This window comes from Thunnus albacares, chromosome 23 (genome assembly GCF_914725855.1).
Source record: "Thunnus albacares chromosome 23, fThuAlb1.1, whole genome shotgun sequence".
Taxonomy (NCBI): domain Eukaryota; kingdom Metazoa; phylum Chordata; class Actinopteri; order Scombriformes; family Scombridae; genus Thunnus; species Thunnus albacares.
Window position 1 is genome coordinate 25,842,418 of NC_058128.1, and position 22,096 is coordinate 25,864,513.

A 22,096-nucleotide genomic window follows, 5' to 3' on the forward strand; every position below is an offset into this window, starting at 1 on the left:
AGGGGTGTTAACATGAACACAAAACTCATGGTACGGATCGTATCACAGATTTGAGTCACGGATCAGATCATTATTAGGATCAGCGGAAAAAAGGGGGGAGACAAATAAAACTTTGTTTTCCATTTATTCTGTAACACACTTACAGCCAGAAATAGCAAGGAACTTTTGCCCATGGTCTGAAATGAAAACAACATTTAAGATGTCCAATGTTTAAATAAAATAAAATAAAATAAAATAAAATATATAAAATATTCAATGGTCAGTTATTGCAATATGAGGCATGATACATTCCTCTTTTAAACAGTAAAACAGCCTCTGTCCACATCATCAAAACTTGATGATAACAAACATTCACCGCTAATGTAAGTTAGCAGCTAGATAGCTAATTAGCTAGATAGCTGCAGCACATTAAACAGCAGGTAAACATAACTCAAATGTCACATCGGACCCGTTAGATGCTGGTTTGATTGTTGCTCTTCAAAATCCCTATTAGCGACACGCTGTCTGCCCGTGACTTGTTCTCAGAGCAGTTTGTTTACTTTGTCTTAAATGAGACATTAAATTTTGCAATTAATCTGCAGTTCATATGCCTGCCGAACCGTGGGGGGAGATCCGTATGGATCACGGATCAACTACGATCTGTTACACCACTAGTTCACACTTGTTATTCTAGTTACTTTAAACGTATTACTCAATATACGGCTCAGCTTAAAAACGAACTAAAGAAACTGTCAGAAGCAAGCAGCCAGACCTCCTGCACACTCATTCACTAATCACACATCAACAGGTGACTGAACAACTACTCAATTAAAAACGAATGAATGAGTGAGTCCAGACACCTCACTGTAACTTCAACAAGCAAACTAACCTTACCCACAACACATTATGTGATCTCTGCTGCATTCTTGTTAAGGCGATAAAAAACACAAAAAAGCCACACAGAGACATTTAACCATCAGAGATGAAATTAGCAACCAAAGAGACAGAGAGAGTATGTATGCTGTATCTGACTCACGTTATCTGACGTCTTCTTCTTACTTTCATGGAGATGAAGTATTCTTGTCATAACGTCCATTTCTAGCTGTTGGTCATCTTGTTTGTTAGTTAACAGAACTTTATGGCTGCTGGTTAACCAGTCTGATATAATTAGCAACAATGACAAACAAGCTAACTCTCCTGGTTGTTTCTCCGGTTGCTTCTCTCTCCAGCCTCCCCGGCGGCGCTCTGCTGCTGCTGTGCTGCACAGTGCAGATCATTTCTCCCGTTAGCTTAACAACAGTCCTTAACAGTCCTTCCATGGATGTATAAAGAGTCCCTCAGGCTGCTACAACAAGCCAGCTGTTGCATTGGCTAAGCAAGGAGCTATCCACTGCTGCTACTCTGCTTTATGGTGGAGAGAAATGAAGATGAATTCTGGAAACTATCATTGGACCAACTCAATGTCAATATTGCATTCTGGTTGTTGATTGGTAAGGGAGGACAGCCTCCCTTGGAGCGTCATTTTACGTGTCATGGCCAATCACAGATTAGCATGAAAAAAAATGAAATACATTAAGTCCAATGTAAGGGATTCCGCCCTGCGGAGGACAGCAGGCACCTGTCCTCCTCTGTCCCCCACTCCACCTCCACCAATTGCCCCCTCCCGCCCTGCAGGTGTTGCTGTTGAAGCATTTTAAACAGAATTTAAACAGAAAGTAATGGATTTTTTCCAAAGAAGAGAGCAAAAATACTTTATATTATTTATATACATTATATTGGTAATGGTTTATTTCAACCAAATATTCTTTTTTATATTTTGATCTCCCTCTTGCCTCTCAAAAAATAGAGGAGGATCAACCTCCTCTGCATCTATGGACCAGTCTCCACTGAATTGCATTTTAAGGGCGCATTATCAGGACAGTAATATGCACCTACACAGGCGGGTGCACAACATGCACTCTGTTTGTTACACACACAGGACGCGCAGCAGCGCACAAATATGCAAAAGGTAACAAATAAAAGGATTACAAAGAAAGATCATTATTGTGTATACTTGTATATTTTAAAAAATACATGTCATAATGCTTAGTCATAATATTTATCAGAATTAACTAATCGCAGTAATGATGGATTAAATTGTTTAATTATTTGACCAAATCGTGGCAATACATGTAGGTATTTAAACAGATGGACAACAATGGATCAGACACAGATCAACTTTCCTGCAGTGTCAGTACATGATGACATGAGGAACACATGAAGAAATAAATGAGGTGAAAACAATGATTAAACTAATGAAGGAAATAAATCTGCACACCTTCTAGCTGCTACCAGCAGCAGGATCAGAACCTTGGAGAGCTGATCAAGTCCTGATAACTGTGTTGATGATTCCTTACATGATTAAAATTAATGATTTATTTTTTGAACAATATTTAACAAGTATTCTTTATAATTAAAGAATATAATAGCAATCCGCCAAGGTGCAAGCGCACCTGGCTCTTAAAGGGAATGGGAGATGACAATGTGATTAGTTTATTGCATGTTACGCTGAAAACACACCCATGATTAATTAGGAGACTATGGACAACCCCTTTGCACCATGCGCCTGGTGCATGGACCATTTTTCCTCCATTAAAATAGCAAAAGTGGATTTGGACACACCCTAAGTGCACTTGCGCCATGCGCTTCAGACCATGCACTTTAGATCATTAAAATAGGGCCCCTGGTGTTGAAACCTGGGTGGGGAGTTTTTTTTTTTGAAGAAAATACATCAAAATATGGTTAAGAATATTTCTGATCCCACAGTTTCATTGAACTCCATTGACCATAAGCTGAATTAATCAGATGGATAGTCTAGTCTATGAAATTATGAGTGATATAAAATCATAATCAGGCATTTACAAGGTCAGCAACATTTCCTCTCCATGATTTGAACATCTGCTGTCGCCATGAGAAACTCCTGACGTTTACAAACAAAGGTAACCAGTTAACAGGAAAGCCAGTTGATTTGTAACACCAGGAAGGAACAGGATACAGTTTATACCAGCCTCTCAGTCTCCAGGAAGGAACAGGATTCACGCTGAAGTCCAAAGATGGCGGGGTCCGGCCCATGTAGTGAAAAGTCTCTCTGAGCGTAAATATGGTCGTAAAAAGATATATCTACTATATATATATATCTACTAGATATATCTAATATATCAAATATCTAGTACAGCTGAACTCGAATTACACTGCATCTAGATAATCTATGTTAAGAAAAAGTAGATGTTAACATCATCCAATGTTGTTTGTGTGAATGCCTCAATAAACCAGCTGCACACAAAAATCTTAATCAACTTGGAATAAATAATAGTAAATAAAAGTTTTGTAGTGTAATGCAAAGCTGACTGTCTTCATCTCCATAGAAACGGTCGACGAGGCTCATGGGTAATGTAGATTGAAAGAAACAATCGAAAACTGACCAAAAAAAACTTCTCAGAACCGAAGGAGGAATATTTAAAACTGATGACCTTAACATTAACCTATCATATAGTTGAGTTATCAAGAACACTTTTGTGTTTTTTTGTTGAGAAATGTTAAAGATATCATAAAAGAAAACCTTAAGACTGTGACAGTGAGGAAAATACTTCCAGGTGGCAGGTCCTCCAGTCAGCCAATCACAAAGCTTCAAATTCTGGATTTCAAATTCAATTAATCCCTGAGGTGCTCTAAAAGCTGTTTTTTATTGAAAGAACATCAAACAGTTGCATAACACAAAAAAACATAACAGCTCAGATAACTACACAACACAAAGACAATGATTCAAACAACATGTAACTATGTGGTTTCAGCTATAGCAGTGTCCATAGCAACCACCATAGAAATCATAGAAAGCCTGAAAAAATCTACTTAATAACTGACAAACTAAATACCACATTCACTGAATGAAGATTATGAAAGTAAAATGCACATTTCTCACTAGAAATGTTATCAAAACACATTTTAATGCTAACTATTTTAAAATATTGGCTTTTCCACTGAGAATAAAAGGAATGTCAGCCTTTTTTTTTTTTTTGACAGACAGAAACTTCACAGTGATGTAATGTGGACGCAGGCCATTAGAAAAGAACAGGTCAAAAAAACCACAGACATTTCAGAATTTTAGAGCCGTTATTGTGAAACTAATACATTTTGCACTGTGGACCAATGTAGCTATTACACATTTTGATGTGAGACTGGGTTGACATAATTTTGGCCAAATTGTGTATGTACTTATGAACAAACATACAAAAGTATATAGCCAAACAATAAAAAGAAAACACCCCAACCCCCAGAATAAACCTCTTTCTTTATTTCAGTAGCAAGACATCCAGAATGTGACTAGAATCAAATATTAACCCAAACTATCCATATAAACTCTAGGCAATTACAAATCCTGCAGACTTCTTGTTTTTTCAATAATAGGTCCAGTGCACCACAAGGTCAGGCTCTCTCTACCAATCAGATCATGTAACATCACACGGAAATCGTAACCCTCATCATTAACTCACCCTGCACGTCTCACTGTGCTGACTGTGGGTCTGCAAGCACTACTGAGTGCGTTATTAAGGAGGCTATGGACTGAGGTGACGCTAACAACAACAGTGAGCTCCGCAAATGAGCGGGCCTAGCTGTAATTGTGCAGTCAAAGAGCACAGGGGTTGGCTTGATCAGGACGCTGGGCCTCCGTCTTAATGGGTCCTCTGGAGACTCCAGGCCTGGAGCTCCTCCTGCCAATCCAGCGCTCTCCTCCTGACACCAGGGGATCTGGACAGGGGCCGGGGCCTTGCTATAATTACTGTTCACCATCCCGTCACTGAACCTGACACCCCTAATACCCTGGCAAGCCCCAGCCTGAAAGGCCAAGGTGGCCCTCAGAGGCCTGCAGAGGCTGAGAGAGCTTCATTTCTGATCTGTCAAAAATCAGGAACAGTGAAAAGTCAATAGGATTGTGGGGCTGTCAGAGAAAGCCCCCCAATGCCAGAAACTGCACCGTTAGCTTGTATTGACTTCAGATACAGTTGTCATTTGAGAGTTATTGTTGTGACAATTTGTGATTGTTTGCTGTTTACATTCAGTCCTGCAGGAAGGGAAGATGTCTGTGCTGTTAGATAACATGTCTTTAGATGACCTATTGCAATATTGCACTTTTCATACATCACACAGCTGCTATTGGTATGACACTCACCATGTCCCCCCTCTCCTCTCTCCTCTGTGTTTGTTTGGTGAGAGGTATTTGCATCAGTGAAGTCATGAAAGACATCTTCTGGCCGCCTCCACTGTTGACCTCTTGACCCCACTTGCACAATGTCACGCCCACATACAGAACTTGTAGGGTGTAAACCATTTTGGATTGAATACGTGGGCAAAGTGAGATAGCAACAGAATATGAGAGAAAGCAGAAGAGAGAGAGAAAGCAGCTGCTGATGAAGACTGGAGTACTTATATTTGTCTCTGAAGATTGACGGACCAGTTGAGCCAGAGCAGTCTCTGGAGAGTGGCTGGGCCAACGCCATTGCCTGAGGCTCTACCCTAGGGCCTTCCCGCCCCATGCAGTACTACTAAAGCACCAGGACTTACCTGGGACAGCCTGCAGGGACAACAAAGAAACCAAAACTGTGAGTATGAATTATAGATACATGGCACAGAGGGAAGCTGCCTTACAATACAGCAATACAGGGAGTGAGTTACAGCTGTAATTAACATGGAACATAAAAGATTTTTTGAAAGAATCAGCACAGGCAAGGGTCTATAACTATCATTTATACTTGACCAGAAAAGATGCGCTGTGGATACAGTACATTCATAGATTGAGTAAAAATGCATACCATTTTGAACCATGAACAAACTATTAGCTCGTCATGCAAAAATGAAAAAAAAAATGAATGACATGTTTTTCCTCTGATGTGTTAGATCCAAACCTTTAATGGTATCCCAACTTTTTAGCACTGCATTGCCATTAATTCGGGGGTCTTGCAAGACACAGATTAAAACAATATCCAAACACATGTAATAGATTCTCTCTGCCTTGTAAATACCCATGTCTTTTAAATTCCTCATCTCCACTTAAAAGTATCATATACAACCAGAAATAACCCTGATGATCATATTTTCTCAGACTTGACAAAGCTCCCCCAGAGCTACAGAAGATATTATAAAACTGTTTCACAGGCTGCGTGGTCTACAACTAAACTGATATTCATATGTAAAATCAGTGGACTGCCCCTTTAAAGTGAAGATGTTCATGAATCAACGATGCAAGTCAAAATCAAGTCTCAAGTTTTGGAGTTAATATGCACATCAAGCCTCATGTCACCATAATGGTTCAGGCTTAATGATATGTATGGCTACCTTTTTGGAAATTTCAGGTGAATTTAGTTTTATTTAGTAGTTGAGTGCAAAACCAGTCTGAAGTTAACACCTTTCAAGATCAGTCAAAGTTGGTTTATTTGCACTATCATTTACATGTATGAGTTTCCAGTCCAAGTGTCCACTCTGCATTAAGCACAATACACAATCCTAAACAAAAAGATTGCCCCACCACCAATATTCAAAATAAAGGATAGGAACCTCCTGTCACTCAAACTGATTGGGACTGTGGAAGTTATTTGCTGCCACAGATTAATGTGTATTTGCATAAGTAATGTTTGGAAGCACAGCAGTAAAACAGGCCTATATTTTCAATTATGATCAACTGACAATAAATAAATGTGCTTGTAAATAAGGCTGTGCGATATGGATATGGAAAGAGTTAGAAAGTAATTTTAGAATATTTTATCACAGATAGTAAAGTGCTAATGTCAATATGCCCTATATTTATATGCTCAAAATTGTACAATATATGATTGAAGCCTTCATTTTTTTTTTCATTTTAACAATAGGAGTATTCAGATTAAGAATATATGCATATACTGGAAAAAACTGTGTAGAAACCTCAGGATGGGCATCAGAAGAGGAATCTCTCTTTCACATTGGACCTGCAAAAGGTGATTTTCATTACTGATTAATCTGCCAATTATTTCTCGCCATTTTCCTTGAGCCTAAGGTGACATCTTAAGATTGCTTATTTTGTCCAACCAACAGTCTGAAAAAAAAGATATTCAGTTTAATATCATGCATGTGAGGGCAAAATGCATTTGAGAAGCTAGGATCAGAGAAATGTTTGCATTTGGCTTAATTTTTTTTTTAAAATTATGTTTTTTTTATTTTTTTCAAAATTGTTGCTGGTTGATTTTTGACTAATCAACCTCATCATTTTAGCTCCACAATAGAGGTTGTATATACAGAGTAGACATAAGTAGCAGTACAGTACATACCGTAATTACAATCTAAAGAAACAGAATGACAAAATTAGGTCAATGAAATACACACATATAATATTAAATAAATATTAAGTGTAATAAGATGTATTATAAACTGACAATAAGAACACATTAGAGGAGGGCTGATATTGTGCTTTTATGGCTAATATCATTGTTGATATTTGAGAAAGAAAAAAATAATTATACCAACATAACATGATCAAGATATGAAGTGAACAGAACATTTTGTTGTGTAAAGATAAACTTGTTGGTGCTCTTTTCTGTACTGACATTTCTTCTTACTTGATGTGTGACCAATAACTGATGTGTCTGTCAGTTGGTCCCTTCAGTGTATTGGTCAGGATCTAATACAAACTGTGTGAACATGTAAAATTTCCTGGGCAATTAAGTAGACAATGTCTCAGTATGGAGATTCAATAATCCACAAAACACTGAGAACAGTACTCACTGTTACTTCCTCTTCTCACCAGTCCCTGCTCATAAATTATGTTCAGCTGGAACAAACAAACAAATTTTCTGCATAGTCAGCATCCTGCCAAATTCATTACCATTGCTAATAAAGGTTGAAATGGAACATCTGCTGCAGTTGGTCCCCACAAATAACAGAAGTTTTGCATGGCTCTCATTGGAAACATTGGAGAGTTTTATTTTAAATTTGGACTGAAAAGGACTTTTCCCATAAGACAGCATCCACACTGGAACCCTGAAAGTACCCCAGTCAAAGCAACTCATCCAAGACCTATTTACTGGGGCTGGCGTTAAAAGGTGTTCTTTTTTTTCCCCTTTTCCTCCCCTCCCTAAACTTAATCAAGCAATGGAGTGAGGAAACAAGGGGTAGTAGATAAAAGTGTTGGGAATGGTAATGATGCCAAGTAATGATTTCCCTGGAGGACATCTGATCTATTGCCACAGGGAAGAGATGGAGAAGAAAGACCTGGGGGAGGGAAGGGGGAATCACATCAGCATTTCATGCAGGAGCACCTAAGCCATAGGAGAGAGAGGAGAGACCAAAATAATGGAGAGGAAATACTTTTTAGCACCCTGTGGGTGGCTTCATCTCTCTCCCTCTGTTTTTTCTTTCTCTCTCCCATTCTCTTTCCTGTCTCTCTCTCACACACACACTCTTTTTCTCAATTCTCTTCATCCCTCCTCTGTACTCAGAGCAGATAACATGTAAAAAGACAGAATAGTTGGGGGGAATGAAGGTCTGGTGCAAGGTGGAATTAAACAGCTGAAAGGTATGATTTAACAATGTTCAAAACTCAATAAGTGCAAAGTAAACATCAAATTAAATGTGTCTGTGTTTGGAAGACAGGAAAAGGAGGCAAAAATCTCTATTGATCCCAATGTCAAAAATGAATCTCGTTTTCTGTTGCTCCTGCCAAGGCTGGTGGAAAGTAAAGAAATCAAAGCACAGTGGACAGCCCTCATCTGTGCTGCTTCCCATCCTCCATTTTTACATTCTCATTTTCTCTAGATGCAATTTAAAACTTTCCTTTTTATAAAATTAGTGTGAACACTGCTGAATCAGCATTGCATTCACACTAATTTAAAAAAAAATGTTGTTTTGTTTATAATGTAATATTCTTTTAAGCTTTATTATTAGTGGGAAAGCTGATTCAGCCTTCATGAGTCAGCTTTTTAAAATATTAAGCTTTTTTCAATAATTTTTTACAATGTAAGTAAATGGACGGAATGTTCAAAATGTGAAAATTTGAACATTATGTCAAAAGTTTTATGTTTATTCCAATGAAGACAATTAAAGGAAACCTCACCTCCTTCTCAGTACACTTAAGCTCATTTAAGTCCTTGCTCTAAAACTCCCATGTGAACTTCTTTCATTGCTTAGTCTATATTTTGTATCCTTCATCCATTTCCCACTTTTACTATTCATACTGCTTCAGCTTCTTTTTCATGCATTTTCAATCCTTCAATCATTTTCTATTCAAACCTTAAAATGTTACACATCTTTCATACATTAGGAGTTTAATTAACTTTCAAATTCTTTTATATTTTTTGAAAATCTTCAACACAGCTGATTGAGATTTCCTAATTTGACCCACCCATTTCCCACTTTTCCAACTCATTCATACTCCTTCAGCTTCTTCCAGTTTAGTGTAAGCCTTTTAACAGCCAGCATTCACACTGCAATTCCCTCAGAAATGGCCTTCTCTACTTCTGTTTAATCTCTAGAGGAAAAATTTTGAGACACATGTGCTGTGGTATGGACAGATTTGGTTTTAGAAGAAAACTGAATATCTGTATATTTGTATATATATTTTCCGTCATTTTTAACTATTTCCCCCCAGGGTGGCACTACTCTTAATATAATATTTTTAATAACTGCTTTTCTTTAACATCACAGGGCTGATATTAGGTACAAAGGTGCCCCCTGTCCATCCAACCAATTGCACCACCTTGTGGCTGTTTATTGTGCCTTGTCTTTTGCCTTTGTCTTTCAGCCTGTGGTGCGCATGCTTTCGGGGACAGCCACGCCAGGTTGCCAGCACACCTAAAATTTCTTCAGAAATTTCTAGTTCTAGCTCTTTCTAGTTCTGACTGGAATTTTTTTCCACATACACAGTCCTGTTGCCAGAAATACACACCAGAGCAACACAAGTGCATTATTCCACTGGTGAAAAGTGTCCCCAACAAATGCACAATTTCCCCCTGTTTGAATAATGTTTGTTAAAAACTGTCTTGTGTGTCTTGCTGTTTAAGGAAATTCCTGAGCCTTTAAAAATAAATTAAACTATGTATCTGTGAGCTGTTTTAAAGACTAACTTATCAGCAGGCTGAAAAGCAATGTTTCACTGCCAACCCTCATTGAAAGTTTCCAGGCTGGTTTGACCTCTGACCACAGCCAGCATCACTAATCTATTGCACCTGTAACCACACCCATCAGTGATGTCATGGTGCACTGACACCCTAAGGTACACTTTACGCCACTAGTTACACCACTGGAGATTAGCAAAAAGGTTTTCAGGGAGCAAGTAAATATATGTCTTCAGTAGGAACAAATGGGCTTGAGACTGACATTTTGAAGATAGAAAACCCCAGAGTGTGTTCAGTAATATGTTTGAATCATCGAAGATGCTATGATTAAATCTGTACTAACCAATACTGTTATTAATCAATATGTCTATACATTAACGAGGGATATATTGATTATGTGTAATGCGAAAAATGTCACTTATGACAAACACACTGAGAATTATCACCGAATCCTGCTTTTCAACATTCAGATTCACAGAGCTTCTGTCATCTTTCAGGGCATTGTTTTAGTTGTACACCCCACAGACTCTTCAGCAGCAGGCAGCTGTCCAGCACCAAAGAGTAAACAGTTAGACAAGTTAGCAATTAGCTGGTGAACATAGTGGAGCATTTAGCCACTAAAGAGTCAGATATTTTTCTTAGCAGTTGGTGGACACCAAAAACAGAGCTAAAAGGAGATGCCAATTGAATGTTAATGTTGCTCTGTGTCTTGATTATGTGTCAGTGTTGTGTTTACAACCTGCTGTGGAGTGCCTTTGCCCCCCAAGTGGCAAAAAAGAATAAATTATTTCTACAATGGTTAGAGTTTGGTTAAAGTAAGGAAATTAATGTGGTTATGGCAAGTAAACTAAGGTTTAAATATGGTTAAGATGAATTGGTTGGTTAAAATTGGGGAAAGATTGTGGTCTAAGTTTTTAAAAAATATATTGTGCTATATGCAGAGCAACTGCCACATCCACCACCCTCCACACCCTGCTTTTCACTCACTCACACATATTGGCATCGGAGGAAAAACACGTGATACAAAACCATCAAGGAAGGAGTGATTGGCATTGTAAATTTGACTTTTCCGCGACTGTACTCAATAAAGAACAGCATTAATTTTGTAACGTGAAGAGTGTAAAATACTCACAGTGATAACAAAACAGAATATCTATTTTTCCCTTTTTTGTAATTAATTAACAACATCAGTCAAGTCAATAAAGAGGTAGATATGTCTCCTATGAACAACCTTTCTTGAATTTTAGCTCCCAACTGTTCACAATAGTACTAATAAACAATGGTGAAGGTACGCCACCCAGAATATCACAGTTCATGAATGATTACAGTAGACAGACTCTTGCTCAATACCTGCCAATAACTCAACCTAATGAATTCTAGACATTAGATATCTATTACTGATTACTGTTCTATCTATAACTGTTCACTATAGTACTAATAAACAATGGTGCAGTTACACCACCCAGAGTATCATAGTACAAAAATGATTACAGTAGACAGACTCTAGCTCAATACCTGCAGATAACTCAACCTAATGAACTGTAGACGTTAGATATCTATAGACAACAGTAGTGGCTTGCACATTTCCTAATATGGACATACATCCCGGAGTTGGGGGTGTTCCCCGGAGATAAAGCTGAGCTACTGACACACGCAAAATGCTCCCATGGGACTCTCAATAACCTGTTGTTCCCCTTCTCTTTTCCTCAAACTTAGGTTGTAAAAAATAGGCAATAAATGAAAAATGCAAAGCAAGAATTGCCTTTTAAGTTCTTCCCTACATGTTACATGCTGTGCCATCTCTGTTTTATGGGGGTATACATAGGTAGAGGTCTGTCTGCAATGAGGCGATGAGTAAAGTTTTAGCGCAGTAGTCAGCGCAGTCGTCTATGATCTGGGAGCCTCCAGATTGAGACCCGGTGTGGAGACCTCCTTTGTAAGGTAGTTTATTCATGAACACTTATTGTAACACTTTGAATTTCTGAAATTAAAAGCATAGTAAAAGGAATTTTAAGTCTCCTTCCACTTTTATTTGAATACAAATAGAAATACAAATAATTTTGCTAGTTGCAAATAAGTTTGCAAGTTTATGGTGCTTTGTGTACAGCAATTACCTTAAAAGAGGGAAAATAGTGAGGAGAGAGGAACGAAGAAACCAGTACACTGTTCTTGCCTTCACTTATCTGTATTGAGCAAGGGAGAAGAAAAAGAAAATTCCCCCTACTGGAATTTTCACTTATCTGTATTGAGTAAGGGAGAAGAAAAAGAAAATTCCCCCTACTGGAGCCCTGAGGCATTACCAATAGATCAACACACAATTAACCCAGACAAGAACCTATTTGTACAATCTACACTCTGGCAGCATATTCTCCACAGCAATAACCTTAGCAACATAGCCAAAATAACTTATCAATAATAAAATGATGTGTTATAAAAATGGGATGCAAGGAATATAATTGCACAACTCTGAAAGGAATGAAATTATGTTTTCTGAAAAATCAAATAATTTTTAAATTCTTAACTGCCACACATAACACCTTGTAGCCTTAAGCTGATCTTAAAGTGACAACATTACCTTAACAAAAAGAAACATCTATTACAGTACTAATTCCAGAAGCAAATCATACCACGCTATCTAAACAGCCCATAAACACACTCTACCCATTGTTCTCCTGGCTACATGTAAGCTTCAGTGTGCAACAGCATTACAGTAAGTTGCTTTGGGGCCACATACAAATCCCTGAGAGCAGCAGCTCTCTTGGCTGTCATCACTGAACAGCTCAGCATCTATTTTCCAGTGCCATCTTTATCTACACATACAGCTCAAGAATCTTCCTGACTCCCAATACAACCCCAGAGTTGAGAAGGTCTGCCCCAGTATTTTGCAATTTGATTATGAGATGACCACAGTACAGCAGGCACAGGGATGTCATAAGGATTCAGGAACAGTGTCCTTTTCTAATCTGTGGAATGAGAGATCAGGTCATATATTCAAGAGTTATTGTGACAGGAAGTGGGAGAGGAAACAGATAAGTGTTTTATGTGTTGGAGGACATGTAAAGCATTGACAGGATCCCAGCATGCACGCTAATGTGTGCACAACCAACACCACTCTCCATTCATCCTTCAGAGAGGAGACAGGTGAGCAACTCTGGACCACGAACAGCAATTTATTTTGCCTCCAAATGAGTTTTCCTCGACATACTCAGAGAGTGTTCGGCGTGTGTAGCAGCTATTATACTCGCTCTGTTCAATTATTGATTTGTGAGTGCCACAGGGTGAAAGCCAGAGCACACCCCACACAGGCCAAATAAATCTGTTTGCACTTTTTAAGCTTCATCTCCATCTTTCCCTCCCTCATGTTGCTGTTTCCACATTCGAGTTTTGCCAGCAGGCTCAAACCTTCAGCAGCCCTGCTTTTCCCAAGTGCAGTCCCAGTCCCACCCTCTCAGCAGCAGCATCAGTGACATCTCCACAGTGCATGAGGGATGTTGCCTTGACAGCCCCCCCCCCCCCTTATCCTCACAATCTGATCTGTCAGAGGGCTGGCAACACAACTAACACACTGACATCATTCTGTACTCAGTCTTTTCCTACCAGGAGCAATTTGTCTATGACTCCTCGGCATGGAGAAATGTTGAAATGATCACACACAAACTGCTATAATAGTCAGTTACATCACTGTAGCACAGACACTCAGAAATCTACTGTGATAACATCATCTTAGATCTTATATCGAAGAAGTATTTGGTCTCATGGAGAGCACACTGCCTATCAAAAGTTTATGAATACAGTGCACTATATGTTTTGGTTCTCAAATAATCTAATTATAAAATGATGATAAATACACTTACGTTTTGTAAATGACTATGTAAGTAAAATATACGGTAAGATTTGGTTGACTGGGAACTTTAAATACCCTGTGTGAATGTGAGTGGGAGTCTATATACAGGCAGGTGATAAATGAATGGAAACACCTGAATATATGAGTGGCGAAACATAACAAATGCAGATGTTACCATACAGGTGTACTGCATGATTACATTTAAGCAATTAATATCAGGCTCTGACACAAGTATAGAAACACTGATCAGGTCCAGCTGACCTTGATTTTGGATCAAATCTAAGAGACCGTATCCTGTGTTAAATAAGATATCCTGACAGGAGTGGTCTCATCCAAGATGGCAGTGCCCTCATCCACAGGAAACAAGGGCTCATTTAATAGTTTGATTAGTGTATCGAGTATTACTACACTTGGAAATTAATAGTAAGCACTCATAAAGTTAAAGGACCAGTGTGAATAAGTGGCATCTAGTGAGGTTGCAGTTGCAACCAACTTAATACCCCTCCCCTCACTTTCCACTTCCAAGTGTGCAGGAGAACATACAGTGTTCACAAAACTTGCGAAAAACACGAAAGGCCCTCTCTAGAGCCAGTGTTTGGTTTGTCCATTCTGGGCTACTGTAGAAACATGGCGGTACAACATGATGGGCTCCGATGAAGAGGACCCGCTCCCATTGTAGATATAAAGGGCTCATTCTAAAGTTACAAAAACACAGTGATTCTTATTTCCAGGTGATTAAAAACTAATTAAAACATACTTATGAATATTATATTCCATTTCTGCACAGTCCGTTCCACAATGCCACTAAATTCCACACACAGCACCTTTAACAGGGGCACCACCACAATTAATTAATTAATTAATTAATTTCTTGTTAAACACATGCACATAATTTCCAGTTATTGGGCCAAGTTTCATGGTTTTCTCTCATTCCAGCTCACAGCAATTTGAGTGGTCGAAGACGAATAATAATAATAATAATAATAATAATAATAACAATAATTAAAGCTGCGAGCGTTGAACAGGCTCTTGCGTGCAATCGAAGGGCTTCTGTCATGGGCACGTGTCTTTAGAGCCGGGCTTTTTTCAGACAGTGCAAGAAGGAGATAAATATCACTTCCTTTGTCCACTATTTTGCCTGCTGCTGGGGTTGCTTTGCTGAAATTTTGTAGGGGGCGCTATTCAGCCAGTTTGCATCACTGATGGAATATTGTCATGTAGACGTGTTCAGGCCGGGAGAAGTTTGGTGCACACTGGAGCATTTACAATAAAGTTATAGCAACTTCCTCTGTCATGGCGAAACATCAAATCTCAACGGTGTGAGGATGAGAATTTTCTGAAGGGTGAGACATGTCTGTCTTGCTCACACCTGTGTCATCAAAATGATGCAGGTTTTGGGCCAATTCACTTGCATTTCAATTAGTAAATTGAAAACTCTTGATGAGTTTGTGTGTAAAACAAATTAATTAACTAATTTTCATCAGGTCTATTTTTAGAAAAGTAAAGACTTTTAACCCACATGACCTGGTATACTCTCAAATTTGAATGGAGAGTGTGAGCGAACCCACACCTTTTTGAACATTTATTGCTTCCACATAGTTTTAGATACAAACTTCATTTGATCTTTAAATGAGTCACGAGACTTTGACCTGCAAATCTTGAATTTACATGTCGGACATGTGCAGAGGGAGGGCATTCCACTGAGTTGTGGCTTTCACAGAGAAAGCTGACTGCCCAAATGCAGTGCAAGGAAATGGTATGGTACAATCTTGTATAGAGGATATTCTGGAGGATCCAATAGAGCTTACTGAGCGAGTGTACACAAAGTCACATAGTGGAGGAGGGGCCAAACCATTTAAAAAATTTTAAACTAGGCACAAATTTGAGAATAATCTAAAATTGTCAAAGCTCAATAAATTGTATTTCTCCAGTACCCTACAGTGATTGAAATGCATTGGCTTTTTGTCCAGAGTTTTTAGAGTTTGTTTGTATAAGGACTCAAGAGGTTTTATGGCTGTTTCTCCAGCCTGCCCCCAACATGTGATCCAATAAGACATATGGGAAAGAATCATAGCATGCATAAATATCTTGGCTGCGTCCAAAGAGAGACAGTTTCTAATATATCTAAAATTTGCTAAGTTGTACTTTATGGTTTTAACCGTTTTTTTAACATGTTTCTTAAAGTTCAACTTTGGATCCAGTGTCACACCAAGATATTTAAAATCAGTAACTGTGTCAATCTTTTCACCTTTGATGAAAATATCAGCGTTAGGAGGTTATACCATGGTTTTAGAGAAAAACATACCTTTTGTCTTGTTTACATTTAGACTCAGACATGTTTGATCAAGCCAGTGTGTGATCCTTTCCAATGCAATTGTTAGCTTAGCAGCAGCTAACTCAGCTGTTTTTGCATGTGCACACAACGGTGTCATCTACATACATTTGTATTTCTACATCATGACACTGGTGAGGGAGAGCATTAATATATAGGCTAAATAATAGGGGACCTAACACTGACCCTTGTGGAACACCCATTGTGCACTTCATGTTACTGGACAGTGATATGAAGACATCCATGCCAGTGCTCTAGATGAGAAGTTAAATTTAGAGAGTTTCGATATTAAAACATCATGATTGACTGTGTCGAATACTTTACACAGATCTAAAAATACAGCACCAACTGCTCCTCCTTTCTCAAGTCTTGATTTAATTTGCTCTATTAAGTGCAAGGTAGCAGTTTCGGTGGAATGATTTGCTCTAAAGCCAAATTGCATACAATGTAGACCAAAATTGCTCGTATTAAGAAATGCTTTCAGTTGTTTAATGATAACTTTCCATCAATGTTAATTGCTCTGGCGAGACTGACACGTACAGGCAATAGAGCAATGAGTACCAACAGTAGTCCAAAAAGCACTCCATGAAACACAGCCCAGGTGTTTTTGCTGATGAAAACTGTTTTGAACTTGATGCAGTTTTTGACAGGCATGCTCTATGGTACGATAAACGGCCTCCTATGTAGCAACCCCATCTAGGATCCTGGTGGCCAGAGGGTAAAGCTCCGCTTAAGCCCCTCAGCGCTGACCCGGTGCACCCAGAACCTCCTCTCGACCTCAGGCCACTGATATCAAGACAAGAAAGCTCCTCACAATGCATGGAGGGTTTCACCCCAAGTCCAGCACCCTGAGACTGTACACTAAGCGGAACAAGGGAGACCGAGGACTGGTGAGCGTCAGAGCCACTGTCCAGGACGAAACAACCAAGATCCAGGAATACATCAGGAAGATGGCCCCCAAAGATGAACTGCTAAGTAAATACCTCAGGCAGCAGAAACCCAATGATGCAGAGGAGGAGGAGGAACCATCATGGAGGGACAAGCCCCTACACGGCATGTACCACCAACAGATAGAAGAAGTGGCTGATATCAAGAAATCCTACCGGTGACTGGAAAAAGCTGGACTGAAGGACAGCATAGAAGCACTAATCATAGCAGCACAAGAACAGGCACTTAGTAGAAGTTCAATAGAGACAGGGATCTACCACACCAGACAGGACCCCAGGTGCAGGCTGTGCAAAGATGCTCCTAAGACAGTTCAGCACATAATAGCAGGGTGTAAGATGCGTACATGGAACGCCATAACCAAGTGGCTGGTATAGTGTACAGGAACATCTGCACTGAGTATGGGCTGGAAGTCCCAAGGTCACAATGGAAGACACCTCCTAAGGTGGTTGAGAATGACCAAGCCAAGATCCTGTGGGACTTCCAGATCCAGACTGATAAGCTGGTGATGGCTAACCAACCGGACATCGTGTTGATTGACAAACAACAGAAGAAGGCAGTAGTGATAGACGTAGCAATCCCAAGCGACAGCAACATCAAGAAGAAGGAACATGAGAAGATCGAAAAATACCAAGGGCTGAAGGAGAAGCTAAAAAAGATGTGGGGAGTGAAGGCAACAGTGGTGCTAGTGGTAATTGGAGCTGGGGCTGTGACCCACAAACTGGGAGAGTGGCTCCGGCAGATTCCAGGTACAACATCTGAGGTCTCTGTCCAGAAGAGCACAATCCTAGGGACAGCTAAGATACTGCGCAGAACCCTCAAACTCCCAGGCCTCTGGTAGAGGAGCCGAGCTTGAGGAAGACACACCATGGGAGGGGGGTGATTCAAATTTGCAGTACTGTTCTATTGTGACAACAGATTTATGTTCTCATCAAAAACAGACAAAATAGCACATGATTTACATGTGTTTCCTGTGTATTTACAGAAATATATAAAGTAGCACAAAGCTTATAATGTGATACAGGAACAGATCAGTGCTGAATACTAGAAAGACTGAATACTAAAAACATTCACAGATCTAAAAGTGTAGGTTCACATCAGAAAGTATTAATGCATGTATCAAATACATGACTTACACACTCTTATCTATGTGCACGACATACAAAATATAGTCTACAAAGCTGACATGTTATTCTAGTTTCTACTTTAAGCTCATTACTCAATATAGTACTGAACTACAGAAACTGTCAGAAGCAAGCAGCCAGACCTCCTGCACAGTAATTTACTAATCACACAACATCAACAGGTGACTGAACAACCACTTAATGAAAAACAGGATCAATTCCAAATGAATGAGTGAGATCAGACAGCTCACTGTAACTTCAACAAGGAAACTACCTACAGCACATTGTATGATCTCTGCTGCATTCTTGTTAAAGAGATAAATTCACACAACAGCCACACAGAGAGACATTTAACCATCAGATATGAAATTAACAACCAAAGAGACAGAGAAAGAGAAGCTGTATCTGACTCACATTATCTGTTGTCTTCTTCTTTCTATCATGGAGATGAAGTATTAATGTCATAATGTCCATTTCTAGCTGTTGGTCATCTTGTTTGTTAGTTAACAGAACTTTATGGCTGCTGGTTAACCAGTCTGATATCATTAGCAACAATGAAAAACAAGCTAACTCTCCTGGTTGTTTCTCCGGTTGCTTCAACAACAGTCCTTAATAGTCCCTCATGGATGTATAAAGAGTCCTTCAAGGCTGCTACAACAAGCTAACTGCTGACTCACGCAAGCAGCTATCTACTGCTTGATAAAAAAAGTGAAATGTAATTTATCCATATCTTACCGGTCTTCTTCTATTAACAGTTTGTCACACTCATGTACTTTACAGTGGTAGAGAATTGAAGAAGAAATCTGGAAACTATCATTGGACCAACATGATGTCAATATTGTATTCTGGTTGTTGATTGGTTAGGGAGAACGTCCTCCATTGGAGCGTCATTCTACGTGTCTTGGCCAATCATAGATTAGCATGAAAAAAAATGAAGTACATTTAATAGATGTAGGAGATCCCGCCCTGCGGAGGACAGCAGGAGCCCGTCCTCCTCTGTCCCCCACTCCCCCTCACTATCCCCCACTGCTCCCCACCACCACTTCACACACACTGTTCTTTCTCCTCCTGCCCCGTAGGTGTCACTGTTGAAGCATTTTAATCAGAACTTCAATAATGGATTTTTTCCAAAGAGAGAAAAAATATTTTATAAATATTACTGAGATTTGGTAATGGTTTATTTTGATCAAATATTATTTTTTATATTTTGATCTCCCTCTTGCCTCTCAAAAAATAGAGGAGGATCAACCTCCTATGGCTCTATGGACCAGCCTCCACTGATATATATATATATATATATATATATATATATATATATATATATATATATATATTTAAATAGAACTGACTGTAAAAATTTCCATGTTGGGTGAGAGAGACTAAGAACAAGGCTTTCGAATGAGTTATAATTAAATTTAGGTCTAGGGTTGATTATTAGGCTTGAGTTGAAAATGGCTGCAACTCCACCTCCTTGACCAGTGTCTCGAGGAATGTGAGTATTAATATGACTGGGGGGAGTAGATTCATTAAGGCTGACATATTCTTCATGACACAGCCAGGTTTCAGTAAGTAAATATGATGATCTGAGATTAAATCGTTTACTAATACGGCTTTAGATGACAGAGATCTAATGTTCAAGAGTCCACATTTAATTATCTTATTTTGTTGTACTATTGCAGTAGTGGTTTTAATTTTTATTAGATTTTTTATAAATGAATCCTCTTCTGTTTACTTTGGATTTATTTGATTTAAGTGGTCGGGGGACAGACACAGTTTCTATGTGGTTTTGGGTGGGTAACTAATAATGGAAGTGCAGTGAAGCGTGTAAGACTGCAGCTCTGCCTCCTGGTCTCAACTCTGGGTTTTCATGGTTTTGGTCTACTGATAAACTCAGCCATATTTCTAGATATGAGAGCAACTCCATCCAAAGTGGGATGTATGCCGTCTCTCCTAATCAGACCAGGTCTTCCCCAGAAAGTCTGCCAAATTTCTATGAAGCCCACATCGTTTGCTGGACACCACCTCGACAGGCAGTGGTTGAATTGTGACATGCGGCAGGTTTGGCAGGGGCCCAGAGAAAACTACGGAATCCAACATTGTTTTTGCATATGTACACACCGACTCAACATTAATTTTAGTTACCTCCGATTGGTGTAATCAGGAGTCGTTCCCGCCAATGTGGATAACAATCGTCCCATATTTACGTTTATCCTTAGCGCGCAGTTTTCAATTTGATTCTATGTTGCCCGCTCTGGCCCCAGGAATACATTTGACTATGGCTGCTGGTGTTGCTAACTTCACGTTTCTGACTATGGAGCTGCCAATGATCAGAGTTGGTTTCTCAGCAGGTGTTTTGCTGAGTGGGGAGAACCTGTATGAAACATGAACTGGTTAGTGGTGAACTGTGGGCTTCTGCTTAGGGCTGTGCTTCCTTCGGACAGTCACTCAGCCAACCTGGCTTCTCAGCTGCTCAGGAACTACCGGGGGAGTAGGAGCTACACTAGGTCGGCCCACACCGGATACTGGCGGTTGGCTAACTACATTAGCTACTGATAGGTTTTCCATGGTGCAGAGCCACGCTTCGAATTCACTAAGCCTCGCCTCCAACACTGCAAATAAACTACATTTATTACACGTATTGTTTTCACTAAAGGAAGCAGAGGAATAACTTAACATTTTACATACTGAGCAAGAGAGAGCAGGAGAGCGAGAGGGAGAGAGAGAAGCCATCACTAACTGTTTCGCTAGGTTTAGCTGCTAAGCTAACTGCTGAGCTAAAGATAACTAACAAATATGGGATTAGCGAGGAAAGTCGGTTAAAGAAGGAGAGAGCTAAGAGTGCTTGAGCAGAACTAGTGTATGTTTAAATATACAGCAGGTATTTATATACAGTAGTGAGAAATATATCAAAGTTAACTGAGCTGGGAGCAACAAAAACATTATCAGTAACCACTGTCGGCAACTGGAAATGACACAAAACGCTTACCGTAGCACGTCAGCACCCAAGGACCCAAGGCCAAGGACACCTCAACATGTGGACTGGAGGAGCCTGGAATGGAACCACCTATCTTCCGCTTAGTGGACGACCTGCTCTACTTCCTGAGCCACAGCCGCCCCATAGTAAAGGTTAACACAGTGAATGGTCATGTGTAATGGCCATGCGTAATGGCCATGCATAACGTCACTGCACTCTGGCATGGCACTTCTCAGAACCTGCGGATTTATCAACAGAGAGACGTGGCCGAAATTATTGGTACCCTTGCATTTTATTAAAATAATGCACCATTCGCTGAACAGTGTTGAAATTTAAAAAAAAAATATTATCAATGTATGTCTATGTTTGGTTTGCAGTGGAACAAACAAAAAAGTTGTGAAAATAACTGAATTCATGCTGAAAGACATTCTAAAATAGCCTGGACAAAATTATCGGTACCCTCTAGATGTTGTAAAAAGTAATTGATTTGCAGTGACACTTTCAGCAGACTATTGTGTTTTAATAGCCAAGCATTGTCAACGAAAAGCTTACAAGGCCATCTCCAAAGAGAGTTCCTGTGATCACTGTTGCCAATATTATTAAGAAGTTTAAGGCCCATGGAACTGTGGCCAACATCTCTGGATGTTGTTGCAAGAGGAAAATATGCCCAAGATTGAACAGAAGGATTGCTTGAATGGTCGAGAAAGAACCAAGGAAAACTTCAATACAGAATTAGAGCTTTTTGGTAAATCACACCAACCCTATTTAGTTTACACTTTAGTC

At 39.4% G+C, this 22,096-nt stretch overlaps 1 long non-coding RNA gene across 1 annotated transcript; it reads right to left on the bottom strand.

Moving 5' to 3' along the window:
• Positions 1-3,989: 3,989 nt before the first annotated feature.
• Positions 3,990-21,482, bottom strand: LOC122975580. Its single transcript, XR_006400712.1, has 3 exons — positions 21,326-21,482; positions 5,186-5,587; positions 3,990-4,910 (listed from the first exon to the last, which is right to left on the bottom strand). It is a non-coding gene; the product is annotated as an uncharacterized LOC122975580 (long non-coding RNA).
• Positions 21,483-22,096: the final 614 nt, after the last annotated feature.